Genomic DNA, 13,525 nt, shown 5'->3' with positions numbered 1-13,525 from the left:
CAACCCATCATCCCCTACACCCTCTGCACGCGGTGGAGACCTACTGTGGACCGAGACTGTCCGGCGTCCTCCAACCGATCAATTTGTGCCTCTGAAGGAGCTTCGCCTCAGTCAGCACAGGACCTGGAGGCGCCTCCAGCCCCCGAGGGTGGGAGCCTGTCCCCTCCCAGGTCTCCCCAACCCTCGCTGTGGGAAGGAGCCACATTCATATGGTAATTTCTGCCTGTGAACTGCCGAGGAGCAGAGGCCCCCTCCAGCTGCCCGGAGGGCGGGGAGGGCCGGGAGGAGGAGGAAGCTGGACCGCCCCGCCGCCTTCCCGGGACCGCGCGCCAGTGGGCCCTCCCCAGCGCGCTCCCGGGCGCCACGCTCAGAGTGGACCCAGCAGGCGCCCAGACGTGCGCACGGGTGAGCCTTTGCTGGATGCACTTGTGTGGTGGCTTAAAAAGACAAGCAACACGCATTCGTTCCGCAGCTTAACTTTCTGCCTGTGATGCACACAGCCGTCCAGAAAGGGTGTACCTTGTTGCTCCTGCAGATTCTGGGGGGGACAGCAGTCACCCTCACACCCTCCCTGGACCCCAGAGGCCGACCTCCCCTAAGTCCTGCATTTCACCCTCCCAGGAAGGAAACACCTCCCCCCTGGCCAGGAATGGAGACGGGGGTGCATCCTCGCCCCCACCTTCCCACTGGGGGAGGGTACTCCAACCCCGCCCACTCCTTCCCCCCACTTCCTCTTTCGCTGCCTCTACCTCACTGTCACATGCCCCCCTGTCTCCCCTGGAGAGGACACACAAGCCTTCCTTCTCCCCTTCCTGCCTTGTCCTGGGCCCTGTGCAGGCCAAGGAAACCAGAAGTCAGTGGCAGGACCCAACAGGCTCCTCTGCTCCTTGATCCCACCCCCAACTCCTCCCTGCATTAATTCCTCATTGATTCATCCTGTTCCGCAAAGCTTGGCCCTGGACTCACAGTGAAACCAAAGAACCCCCAGCCAACTGCACAGAGACACAGATTCAAGACTTGACACACAGTGCTCACAGCCACTGGGAGTGGGGCCCAAGAGACCAACAGTGCTCCCCTAACTGGGTGCTGGTGAGCCAAGTGCTCCCCACTGACTGTGCAGGTCCCCAAGAGAAACAAAAACACAGGTGCCCACCCAAACCCGGACCCCAGTGTTCACTGCAGCACGATTCATATGAGCTACAAAGTGGACACAGCCCGAATAAATGCCCATCAACCCATGAATGGATAAACACCACGTGATGCAATTGTTAGAGTGGAATACTGTGCAGCCATAAACAGGGATGGAGTGTGGACACATTACATATGGACGAACCCTGAAAACATTACACGGGCTGAAAGACGCCAGATACAAAAAGCCACCCACTAAAAAAAGAAAGCCATTCACGACATGATTCTACCGATAGAAGTTACTAGGATAGGCAAATTCACAGACAGCAGGCAGATTCGTGGCTGCCAAGCGCTGAAAATGACCAGTAATGGACTTAAGACCTCTGAGGGGGGGTGACAAAAATATTCTGGAATTGGTGATGATGGTAACTTTGTAAGTATACGGGAAACCACTGAATTGTACACAATAAAAGGGTGCATTTTCTGGAATGTGGATTATATCTCCATAAAGCTATTATCAGCAACAAGCCCGATGACTGTGGTCCCCAGGGAATGAACCAGAACAACGGTGTCCTCTGGCCCACGGCTGCCCCCTCCACCCCCCGCACCAATCCAGCCTGCACGCCCCTCCCCCCTTTCCATTCAGCGGCCTGTGTGTGTATGTGCGTGTTGGGGGGTGATTCCGGTGACTTCTCCACCTGTGCGGCCGCTCCTCACACCACCAGTGCTCATAAGGACTCAACATGAACTTTTAAGAAGGGGCCTCAGCGTCACAGGCTAGAACCTGTCAAGTCATAGAATGACCCAGGAGCAAGCCCTGTTTACAGAAGGAAGCCTCACCCTGAAAGGAGGGGGATGTGGCAGCAAAAGCAGCCAGTCAGCAATAAGAAAGGCTGAACGTGGCTCATCCTGGATCTCTGCACAGGAGGGACAAGGGGTGAAAACCTTTGCTACCCAGGACACCCACTCAGACCCCTTCCAAGTGCCTGAATCAGTGGGGTGCAGCCGACGTGGGCCAGCGCCCACCTGCACCCTGCCACCGCCTGCCTGACCAGCCAGGTGCTGAGGCTGGTCGGAGTCCTGAGCACTAGCTAGTCCGGAGGAAATGATTGCAGAGCTGCTGGGGGGCCACTGCCGGATTTCCTGGGCCCACCCCAAATCCGTTAGAGGCCTAAGTCCTCCCTCTACCCCCTGTCCCAAACCTTCAGGATGCCGAACAAGCCACAACGAGAGAGAATTCAGTGAAGCCCGACTTTTATGAGGTGGTGCAGGCCTCAGAGGTGGGGGGGCCCCCAGGTTTCTCAAGGTTTAATTATAACTTTAGCACTTGGATTTTGGGGTGCCCGTGGTGTGAATAAGCTCTCTACTTCCAGCCATCTTCGGGGAGCCCCACGGTGAGCTGGGGGGGGAGCTCACAGAGAGGCCTCTGGCCTCAACTGTACCCACCCCACAAAACCCGAGGACTAGCTCCCCCACCCCTGACTCACACGTCTCCCCACAAGCCGGTGAACTGGAGCACGCTGAATGCAGAAACTGAGGTGCACGGGGTCACCCGCCCATCTCTCCGTGGCCCACGAGGGGCCTGGCCCCCAGGCACAGTGGCTCCTCTTCAGCAGACGGAGAGCAGATGGCTCCCCCGCCGCAAAGCGTTGCTGGATGAACACACGAAAGAGTGAGAGTGAGGGGGACAGAGCTGGCTGCTGGCACACAGACGGGGTCCCAGGAGCCTCGGGGAGACGGGACTGGGCCGTCCGGTTCCACGGTGGGCCCCAGAGGAAGCTGGGGAGGCAGCCAAGAGTTTGGAAAGATGGAAAAGGACAGCTGAGCAGCTTTGTGCCAGGCAGGCAGGAAGCAGGAAGTAGGCATCTGCGGAGGGGGTTCTGTGTGGGGGTGGCCCTCACGGAGGTGAGCCATGTGAGAAGCAGCTGCCACATGGACACGGGGCGCCCCCCTCACCTCCTGAGCCCCCTCCTCTGCCTGACTGTGCTCCTCACCATCGCACTCCAGCCCTGGAGGGTGGCCATGGAGGCCAAGAGGACACCAAGGCGCCTTCCTACCTGCCCTCAGCACCTCCTGGGCATTGGGTGACATGCGGAGGACCTTCTGTTTTCCCACTTTTTCAACAACTGCACTTAAACCAATGAAAAACAGATGCCTCTTAAAACGTGTTCTCCTTCCCCTGAGGAACAGTCTGGGAGGATGGCGTTTCGTCACGGACCTGTCCCAACCCAGTGTTCCCCTTGCTTCGGTGCCCACCTCGGTCATGTGGGGAGAGAGGCAGGCAGCCCCCCTCCCCGCTGGTGACGAGGGTCCCGTAAGCGACACTCACTCCTGGACGTGGAGACTGGGGACCCCAGGCACCTGGCCCTGAGGAGCCCACGCTTGGGAGCCGGCGCCGGTTGTGGGGCTCCTGGCCTGATGGGCCGACTGAAAAGCCACTGGGGTGACTGAAGGGACGTCAGCAGAGCGTGCGGTTTGCAGAGTGGCCCCAGGACCTCTGCTCTGTGTCCTCTGTCACTGCAGGGCCAAGGGAGGGCTCCCCTGTGGGAGGCTGTGCGGTGCCACCCTCCACCGCTCTCTGCACTCCCTGCCCCCCCCCACCAGTCTTCCCCCCCAGCCCCCAAATGACAATCAACAAGGATTCTCACTCCAACTCAACGGGGCCGCTGTCCACCTGTCGCTCGTCTCCGGGGCCCACAACTGACCCCAGCAACTGGCAGCTCTTCCTTGGTCCTGGGCAGCCGAGAAACAAAAGACTGGGATCCTGTCCTCACTTCCCAACGGCTCCCACAGCACCAGAGCTTGTAGGCAGGCCCGGGGTCATCTGATCCAGTCCCCTGGCCCAGGAAAATGTATTCAAATCACCAAAGAAACACTGCTCTTGGGTCCTTTCTCTTTAAAAAAAAAAAAAAAAGGAGGGCTCCAAGAAGCGCTCGTGAAAAGAGAGCAAAACAAATGTCTGTTCTTACAAGGCTCTCTGAAGCTTGTCTCGTCTCACAGGAACCACAGAGCGTGTGAATAAAAGATGAAACACCACGATCATGCGGTATTGCTCGCGCCTCCACGGAGAAACAACAGGAGCATCCAGGCCTCCACGAAGACCGAGAAGGCTCAACCCAACACAGGGGCATGGTCGGGGCAAGACACACAGGCAGGACACAGACGTCCTCACCTGCTGTGTCCTCATTGAAAGAGGGAGACTCACTTTCTTGCCTCGGGAAAGGGAAAGCCTTATCTGTCGTCATCAGAGGCCTTGTCGACAGGCCTGGGAGATAAGATAAGAGATAAGGGTGTGGGAGGCGGGAGGAGGTGCACGCGCATTCCACTGGGGACACCAGCAAGGGCGCTCGTCGGAGTGACCGCCTCACTGGGCACTCGGTGCCTGGCACTCGCAGGGCAGGACAGGACCAGGGGTTCCCCTCCAGGGCACATGACTGCGGAGGGCCCTGCGGCACGCATGCCAGAAGCAAAGAAACAGAGGGTGGAGCACCCCTCCTCCACGAAGGCTCCGTGGGGGTCAGTGTGGGTGACTGAACCTCAACCCGTAGCTTCTGAGAACAGCCAGGATGCTCAGGAGTTGACATCTCATGGGGTGCGTGCTGGCCCACCCTTCCCACTCCCCGCCAGCTTCAGCAGGGCAACAAGAAATGGGGTGCTTCTGCTATGATCTGGCTACTAAACCCAGGTTAAAAGATTTATTTACGCTGAAATGGCCAGGAAGGGAGAGGAAGCAAATTGGTTCATCTTCCCTCTTTCAGGCCCTTTGCTTTGAGTTGCCCTTCCCCTGCCACCAAGGGCCAGCCCCGCAGCCCAGATGGGTGGGTGGGGTGACGCAGCTCAGCTCCTGTGGGGGACAGGTGAGCCCAGGTGAGGCCAAGTGGCCACTCAGGCCCCTGCAGAGGTGGAATCAGAGCTCCCCAGGCCTCTCAGCAGTAAGCCCTTCTCTGCCAGATCTCAGTAGTGATAAAAGAGAAGAGAGTGGCAAGTTAGAACCCCACCCACCCACCCACACCCCAGGGCCAGATGTTCCACCTACCGCTCTGCGAGCCCCAGTACAGGGCCCGCGGGGAGCCCGCTGGGAGGTGGGCAGGTTGGAGGGCCCACCAGGTGGGGCAAGGTGCCCTCCTGGCTGTGGATCAGACCCGCACCTTTGCTGGCCACCCCTCCAGGCTGCACAGCCAACAGGCTGGCCTGCGGAGCTGGCTGCCTGGCCACCACCTCAGGGGCGCTCCTGGGAAGGCGTCAGGAGGCTTCACTGAGCTGCTGAGAACAGGTCCCTACCTGTCCCAGGAACCAGGCTGGTACTCAGCAAACAAACCCAAGCCTGGTGCTGGCAGGCAGAAGTCTGGGAGGGGAGTCCCGGCCAAGGCCTATGACGCCTGCTGGAAGCATCTTCCTCAAGACCCCGGCTGAAGGGAGCTGGGACCCCAGCTCCAATCCCTGAAGCATCTGTGGCCTAAGCCAAGGTTGGGGGCAGGCGAGAAGAGGGATGGGGCTGGCACAGCAGGTGTGGAAGGCTGACCACCACTGCAGAGGGCCCCGGCCAGGGCCTCAGGGGCCAGCAAGCGTCTGTCCTCACCCTCACAGGGTGAAATAAAGTCCTGCTTCCTACACACCCGGCCAACGGGAGAGGGAGGGAGCCCAGAGCCATCGGCAGTCTGGGAAAGGCGGCCAGGAGTGAGCCGTGCGGGGGGGTGACTGTGTGGGGGTGACCGGCGTCCTAAGAGACCTCTGACACCACAGGAAGCCAGCGCCGCTCCACGCTGCTGGGGCAGGGGGGTGCTCTCCTTCTGCCGAATGCATCTCAGCCCTAGGACGCCTCCCTCCTGCAAAGCTGCCCTATCTGACGAGGCTGGTGGTGACACAGCAGGAAGTGGGGAGAGCACAGGGTGGCCGTGGAAGCAGGCAGGGGGTGGGGAAGTAAGTCAGCCCCAGGATCCTGGTTGTCTTAAGGGGTTCAGGGCTTCTGGGGTGAAAGCCCTGGTGAACCCCAGCCTGGAGGCCTGGGGCGATGGACCTGGCACTCAGGGAACAACCCCAAGGGCCCCCTCAAGGCTTGGTGTTGGTGGGGGCAAATGACAGCATAGGCTGTTGTTCTGCCTCATGGCAGCCCCCTTCCCGGGAGAACAGGGCTCTGTCTCCTCCAGGACAGAATGCCCGGTGGCCCCCCACCCCACACACACACAGCAGGTCCTCCCCATGTGCCAGTCTTCCCTGTCACAGTGCCGGCCTCGAGGAGCAGAGCCTGATGGAAATACAGACACAGACCAGTAGACCCAATAGTACTGCACATGTCACAACCCGGAAATGATGGGAGGCGGGCAGCAGGGATGCCCAGGAGGGGTGGACAAGGGTCAGTGACCACACAGGTCCCCTGAGATGGGCGTAAAAAGAGGTTAGCCACAGAAAAGGCCTCCTTTCCCAGCCACGTTCTAACACAGAGAAGACCCGAGAAGAGTCAGGTGGGCATGACACCTTTCCAAAGAGACCTCACGTGGACACCAGCTTCCCGCTCCCAAATGGTCAGACAAACTTGTTCTTCTTTCTAGTTCCTGAAAAGGAGCCTATCCGTTGCCAAAGAGAAATGACATTTATGTAAACATCCATGCAGGCCCTAAGTCTGAAGGCAAAACAATAATGAACGAAGGGTTGGAAGCATACCATTATGAAAAAAGGGGCCTTCTTTTCGCTTCTCCCCAGCAGGACTTTCCAAAGCGGGATCCAAACAGAATCCCAACCAGGACGCTGTCCCCACGGGAAGAAACCCACTGCATGGACCAGAAACCCGCCGTATAGACTGCTTCTGGGTGGCACATTTTTCTCCAGAAAAGGAACCTCAAACTTCTCTTTGGTGAGCAGAGATGCTTCCCGAAACCTCGGACAAAAATGCAGCAGAGTTCATGGCGGAGGAAAGAGAGGGAGACGAGAATGAAGAGCAGCAGCCTGGGCGCCGAGTCGACCCCCAGGGGACGTGGGGGATGAAGTTTCCGAGCAGATGGCCCTGCCTGCGCGGCACCTCACACCCCTGCCCCTCGTCTGGGTGCGTGAGAGGACATGCTGGCCCGGCTACAGGACTGGAGTCCGGGGGGCTACGGGACCAGGGTCCCAACTTCTCGCAGCTAGAAAAGCCCTTTGGAAGACACATCCTGGAGATGCTGCTCCCCAGCAGGGCACGGGCAGGGCATGGCGAGGCAGACACCTTCCCATCCTCTAGCAAAGTACATGCATGCCAGCACCCCAACCCACTACCCTCTACTGCCCCCTCCCCAGTCCGCTCCCAGAACGTCGAGAACGTCCCAAACACTTCCCAGGAATCCAGACAAGCTGCAGCACAAACTCCCCCGGAACACAATTCTGTCTGCGAGGTCTCCAATTCCGGCATTGTCTAAGCGCCTGTTGAAACTAATCTTCAGCCGGTCCTCCGCTAACCCGCCTACCCCTAACGGTTGACAATCTGGATGGGACGGTTTGAACAGGCAGCGGTGGCCCACCAGCATCTCCTCCCGGCCCTCCAGGAATATGAGGGAAGTCCCCTTGCGAAAGGGAAATGGGCTCCAAGAAACTGCTGGCCGAGGCGTACTTAACCACTCGGGTAGCCGGCCAAATATTTACAAAGCCTCGGCTGTGACACACAAAGCCGTACTCTTCTGCTCCGCGGCCGAAAATCTGGGCCCCGCGTGGAGGACCGACTTCCCGCCGTCCCGCTACTGGGGCCAGGGGGGCTGTGCCGCCGGCTGTGGGGGGCAGGGGGTGGCCGGGCCTGGGGGGGCTCCGGGGAGGCGCCGTTCCTGCTCAGCCCTGGGGCGCGGGGGAGGGGGCTTCCCGGCGGCCAGACCACCTGAGAGCCCCCTGCGAGCCGAGTGAGGCTGGAGGGAACAAAGGGAGCGCGGACTCACCCAGCAGCTGAGTCGGGCTGCGCCGGCCGCCTGCGCGCGCGGCCCGCCCACCGGGTCACATGGCTCGGAGCCGAGCAGAGGATCAAAGGGGCTTTGTGGCCGAGGAACAAGGAGCCTCCCAGAGCGCGGGCAGAGGTAGGGAGGGACCGCGACGGCCTCCCTGCAGAGGGAGGCTCGGCGGGGCAGCGGGTCCGAAGGGGCAGGGCGAGGGGTGCGGAGGGAGTGGGTGGGGGTGGGAGCAGGCGGAGAGAAGGGGCGGTCCCGGCAGCCACCCCCACCCCGGGTGCGTTAGCTGTGCCCGAGGAACGCTAAGAAGCCCACTCCCCAAGCCAGCCTGAGTCACCCCAAAAGGAAAAGTGACATGGTTCCCCAGAGGGAGAGAGAGAAGGCGAGAGGCTCACCTGGACAGACGACCAGGCTGCCCTTCCGCCCAGTCCTGCTGGGGTGGAGGGACGGGTGATGCCAAGAACCTGCTGCTGCCCACGGGCACCCCCTCCCTGCTGCCCCGCCCTGGCTCCTTCTCTGCCAGGTGTACCTCCCCCCTCCCCCGCCCCCATCTGGTTCTGAACCCCCCTCCCCTACCCCAGCAGCTCAGATGACAGGCCACCCTCCCCAGGAGGTCCAGGTTTCCCGGCAGCTGAGGGTGCGAGCAGAGCCAGCCCCGCTGTGTGTGCCCTGGTGGAAATGACCCGGGAAGGGAGCGGAGAGGAACCGGCAGGGGCTGGGGATGCGGCGGCGGTGGCCAGCTCACCCTGAGCTCGGTCTTCTTCCTGGAGCCTCGGAAGATTACTATCGGATCCCGCTCCGGCTTCTCCAGCCCCTCAGGGCCTGGGGATGACTCACGGAGTCTCCTCCTCTCTCTCCCCTCCCTGCGGGCCCCGGGGAAGAGCTGAGACCCCCTCAGGGGATGGGCTAGGTGGTCCCCAGAGGAGGGAGCTTGGGAGAGTCCCTGTCCGGGGCTGGGCCTGCCGGCTGGGATCAGCCAGATCCATCCTGTGCCTCGACCTCTGACCCCCGAGGGAGTGAGTCACTCCCAGGCATGGGTGGGGCCAACTTGGCTCAGGCCCACTCCCACAGGAGGAGACAGCTCCTGGGGGCTGGTGTGGGGTCTTCCTAGGGCAGAGAGTGGTTAGTTCAAGTGCAAAATGGCAGTCCATCCTCCTGCCTCCAGAAGGAAGATCCCCACCTCAGCCTTCAGGAGCCAGGCCACACCCAAGGTTTCCCAGATCCCCCGCATGGTTAGTGGGCAAGGACCCAGGGGCACCCACCCCACCGGCCACAGGGGTAGGCTGACCACGTCCCCCACCACGTCCCTCAGCAGCCAGCCCTTCCCAGCAGCAGCCACTCCTACCCCTGACGGCCAACTTGCCCCCCAGTGGCCTCTGAGGTCTGGGGGTTTGCCACAGAGGCTTCAGGGGCCTGTGCTGCAAACCCCTTCCAACTCCGACATGGAGTGGCCATGCAGAGCTGCTGACCCCGGTCTCCAGGCACTTGGCCAGAGCTAGGGGAGTGCCCAGTGGGAGGAAATGCATGTCCGGAGCCCTTCTTCGCATCTCACTGGGAGGGAGGCCGTAGTGGATCCCAGGCACGGGCCTCAGAGTCAACATCAGATGGAGGCCCCTTCCCTCGAACCATCTTTGACTTATTACTCAACATCTGCTGGCCTGGATCTTCCCCATCTGTAAAATGGGCAGATCAACTCCAGCTGCAAGAATTAAAGTGAGACACGTGTGTGTCCAGAAACAGGAAAGGCAGCCGCTCCCCAAATACAAATCCTTTTCCTCCAAGAAGGCGATTTCCAGACAGTTGCAAGGGCCCAGCCCCTCCTGACACCCCTGCCCACTTGTTCAGTTGCTCAGTGTCCAACTCCCTGTGACCCGATGGACTGCAGCACACCAGGCTTTCCTGTCCCTCACTATCTCCTGGAGCTTGCTCAAACTCATGTTCATTGAGTCGGTGATGCCATCCAACCATCTCATCCTCTGCCACCCCCTTCTCCTCCTGCCTTCAATCTTTCCCAGCATCTGGGTCTTTTCCAATGAGTTGACTTTTCTGCCTACTTGGCTGGGACCTAAAAAGCAGGTCCAGGAACCAGCAACAAGGGAGGCCAGGCCAGGCGTCAGGGTTAATTAACATGAAGCCTGCACTCCACGCCTGCCCTGGCAGCCTCCTGGTCCCGCAGCACTCCCCTCGAAGCCTCCTTCCAGCCTCTGGCCTCGCTGTGTCCCCCAGCTTTCTGGCCCCAGAGTCCACTCCCAGGGCCCACTACCCCTCCTGGGCGCCCACCACTGCTCTCCAAGCTTATCCCTCACCCTGCCCGCCGTCTACCCCCGACCCCCAGATCATGGGTCCAGGAGGCAGCCTGGGTACTTTGTACACATGCCAGGCTCCTCTTACAACTTTTCCTCACTTGTCACTGACCAGGGCCCCCAGAGCACAGAAGAGGGTATTCTTGTGCCCACCAAGCCCCCCAGTCCAGGGGCTTCTCCAACACAGAACATCTGCCGCCCGGCACTGCTCACAGTCCACCGCCGCTCAGGACACACTCGGCATCCAGGGAGAGCGGCCTGACACCTGGGCAGCTGCCCGTCCAATCCTCCAGTGGAAACCGAAGGCCGGCCACAGACAGCCCAGCCACAGACGTGATTTTAACGTTTCTAGTAGCCACAGTAAAAAATATAAGAAGAAACAGGTAACATTAATGTTAATGCATTTTATGTAACCTAACAGAGCCAAGATATTATCCACCCAACATGTGACCAGTATAAACACTTTTGAGATTGTTAATGTTTTATTTTGTTTTTTGGCCACAAGGCATGTGGGATCTAGTTCCCAGACCAGGGATCAAACCCACACCCCCTGCACTTGGAAGCATGGAGTCTCAACCACTGGACCACCAGGGAGGTCTCCAGTGTGTGTTTTATAACTATGGAACCTCTCGATTTGGACTGTTCACATTTCAGGTGGTCAGTAGCCACAGGTGAATGGGGCTACTGTCCTGGACAGCACAGCTCTCTATATTCTCAGTTTCACCCTGAGGTGACAACAGACCCTTGGAGAGAGGTTTATCCGGATCATTTTTCACACCACATATGGAGCCACCCTGGGGGTGATACAAGACACACCACAGCATCTACTGTGAGATGCCGAGGCCTCTATTGATGCCACTGATCCCTACGTGACAGTGTCCCGTTTCTGGGGACATAGAGGGACATGCGGGCTTCCCTGGTGGCTCAGATGGTAAAGAATCCACCTGCAGTGCGGGGGGCCTGGGTTCAATCCCTGGGTTGGGAAAATCCCCTGGAGGAGGGCATGGTAACCCACTCCAGTATTCTTGCCTGGAGAATCCCATGGACAGAGGAGCCTGGTGGGCTACAGTCCAGGGGGTCACAGAGAGTCAGACACAACTGAGTGACTAAGCACAGCACAAGGGGACATGATTCTCAGCTTCCACCGTCAGACACAGCAGAGCTTCTCCTAAGAAATCGCTTTGCCAAATGTGCGCTAAGTATCGGTCAGACAGTTTTCTGTGACTGCCACACATCCCTTTCTGGGCTTCCCTTGCCTACCTGGCTCACGGTTGCTCAGGCCAGGATGAACCCCTGACTCAAAGGCAATGGGGCTTCCCTGGTGGCTGGGTGGTAAAGAGTTCACCTGCCAACTGCATGAGACATGGGTTCGATCCCTGGTCCGGGAAGATCCCACATGCCACAGAGCAACTAAGCCTGTGCGCCTCAGCTACTGAGCCAGTGCTCTAGAGCTTGGGAGCTGCAACTGAGCCCACGTGCTCGAAAGCCTGTGTGCCCTGCAACAATAGAAGCCACTGCAATGAGAAGCCCAAGCACCGCAACGAGGAGTAGTCCCCACTCGCCGCGACTAGAGAAAGCCCGCACGCAGCGATGAAGACCCATCACAGCCAAAAATAAGTAAATAATTAAAAAAAAAAAAAAAAGAATGAGTTGGGCTGTTTAAGCTTCCTTGGCAGCCTGGAGCCAGGAACCCTTCTGGACACCCAAGCTCCCTCAACTGCTCCTCCCACTCAAGACACCCAGGCACTGGCCTCCCTTGCATCCAATAAGTACCTCGACACACTTCTGGTTACTAACTTCAAAGTCACCCAGAACTGCACTGATTAAAAAACAATCTATAAAGAAAGCAGCGGTCGCCGAGGCGGGGGCAGCCGTGGCTGGGCAGTGATGCTTCATGGATCTTGGGTTTCCACTGAGGTGAGGAAATATGCTGGAAGTAGACAGCAGCGACGGCTGCACAACAAGCTCTATGTGCGGATGGTCAATAAAAAAGAATTTAACGTGTCCTCCTTTCACTGGAGCCAGTTTGTTTTCTTGTTGTATATCTTAAAGCCAGGGGGGCCCCAAGACAAATCGGGAGCCCTGGGGGAGACTGTATCATGCCCCATCTTCCCGGAACCTCTGAATGTGATCTTACACGGCAGGGCCGACTGCAGAGATGAGGGTCTGTGAGATGCAGAGGCTCTCCCGATTCTGTGGCTGGGCCCCAAACGTAATCATGAGGGTCCTTAAGAGAGGTTTGCAGAGGGCAACTTGAAGAATATAGGGAAGATGACTGTGTGATGACGGAGGCAGAGAGTGGAGTGGTGTGGCCACAAGCCAAGGGCGCAGGCAGCCACCAGAAGGTGAAGGAAGGACGGCTTCTCCCCCTGGAGCCTCCAGACAGAGCCAGCCCCGCCCAGTGCCCCTGATTTCAGACTTCTGACTGCCAGAACTGTAAGAAGAATACATTTCTGTTGTTTGAAGCCATTGAGTGTGCGGTAAGTCGGGACAGCAGCCCCGCAGTCTGCAACTCGACCCGTGTAAGTTTAGGAGCTTTCTGGAGAGATGAAGACACAAACTCTCAGAGTGGGATGGGAACTTGTTCCAGGCCACGCACCTGTGAGCCAGACCCTTCCCAGACCTACAGGATATTAGTCGGGGTTTGGGAGAGAGAGTCGGACTCATCCACGGAAAGCTAAAGAAACCCCCCTCGCCAGGTTCCAGCTGATGTGCAGTTGGGCGGAGGGGGCGTGGGCTGCCCCATGGTGTCCTTGACAACTCGACAAGGGTGCTGTGGGCTGTTTCCACATGTCCATGAGCAGACCCCACCATCGGGAACGCCGTGGGGAAGGTCACCGGGGGCAGCTGCACTGATCGGCTGTCCAGCGGGAGGGTCCCACTCTGGAAGCCACAAAGGGACACGTTGAGGCTTCCACCTCCAGCCAGGCCAACTGGGTGAAGAGCACAGCATCCTGTGGGGGAGGCACCCGCCCTGCAGAGTGGGGCCACTCATGTGGAGCCAGCGTGCAGCAGCAGCGGGAGAGAAGGAAGTGGTTACACAGTGCCCTCCCTCCCTCCCTCTCTCACGCACTCATGCACACACGCACCACCCCCACCCCAGTTCCCAGGTCCCAAAAGGTCCTCCTGCCAAGCCCAAAAGCCTGGTGGCGAGCACACAGCTCAGCCCTCCTGCCAACTCCCTTCCAACCC

At 59.2% G+C, this 13,525-nt stretch overlaps 1 protein-coding gene and 1 long non-coding RNA gene across 21 annotated transcripts in view; one reads left to right on the top strand and one right to left on the bottom strand.

Annotated features, from left to right (window-relative positions):
• The window catches only part of SEPTIN9 (septin 9), a 179,209-nt gene that overhangs the window by 28,750 nt on the left and 136,934 nt on the right, over positions 1–13,525 (bottom strand). Inside the window, exon 1 of one of the 20 annotated variants that reach the window (XM_086355277.1) lies at positions 8,776–9,048. The exons of 11 other annotated variants lie outside the window; for them this stretch is intronic. The gene's annotated coding sequence lies outside the window, so the exon portion shown is untranslated. Of the gene's footprint in view, positions 1–44; positions 335–2,615; positions 2,990–3,776; positions 4,324–5,164; positions 5,400–8,024; positions 8,059–8,425; positions 8,549–8,775; positions 9,049–13,525 lie in introns of those variants that run through there. 8 more of the 20 variants (XM_086355282.1, XM_086355276.1, XM_086355289.1 and 5 more) reach the window with 8 other exon arrangements.
• Positions 8,077–12,337, top strand: LOC147351150 (uncharacterized). The gene is made up of 2 exons (XR_015146845.1): positions 8,077–8,159; positions 10,449–12,337. It is a non-coding gene; the product is annotated as an uncharacterized LOC147351150 (long non-coding RNA).

This window comes from Bos grunniens, chromosome 19 (assembly GCF_055505025.1).
Source record: "Bos grunniens cultivar Pamir isolate PY7600 chromosome 19, Bosgru_T2T1.0, whole genome shotgun sequence".
NCBI lineage: Eukaryota > Metazoa > Chordata > Mammalia > Artiodactyla > Bovidae > Bos > Bos grunniens.
Note: the sequence above shows the minus strand (reverse complement) of the source record. Positions and strands in the feature narration are given on the sequence as shown.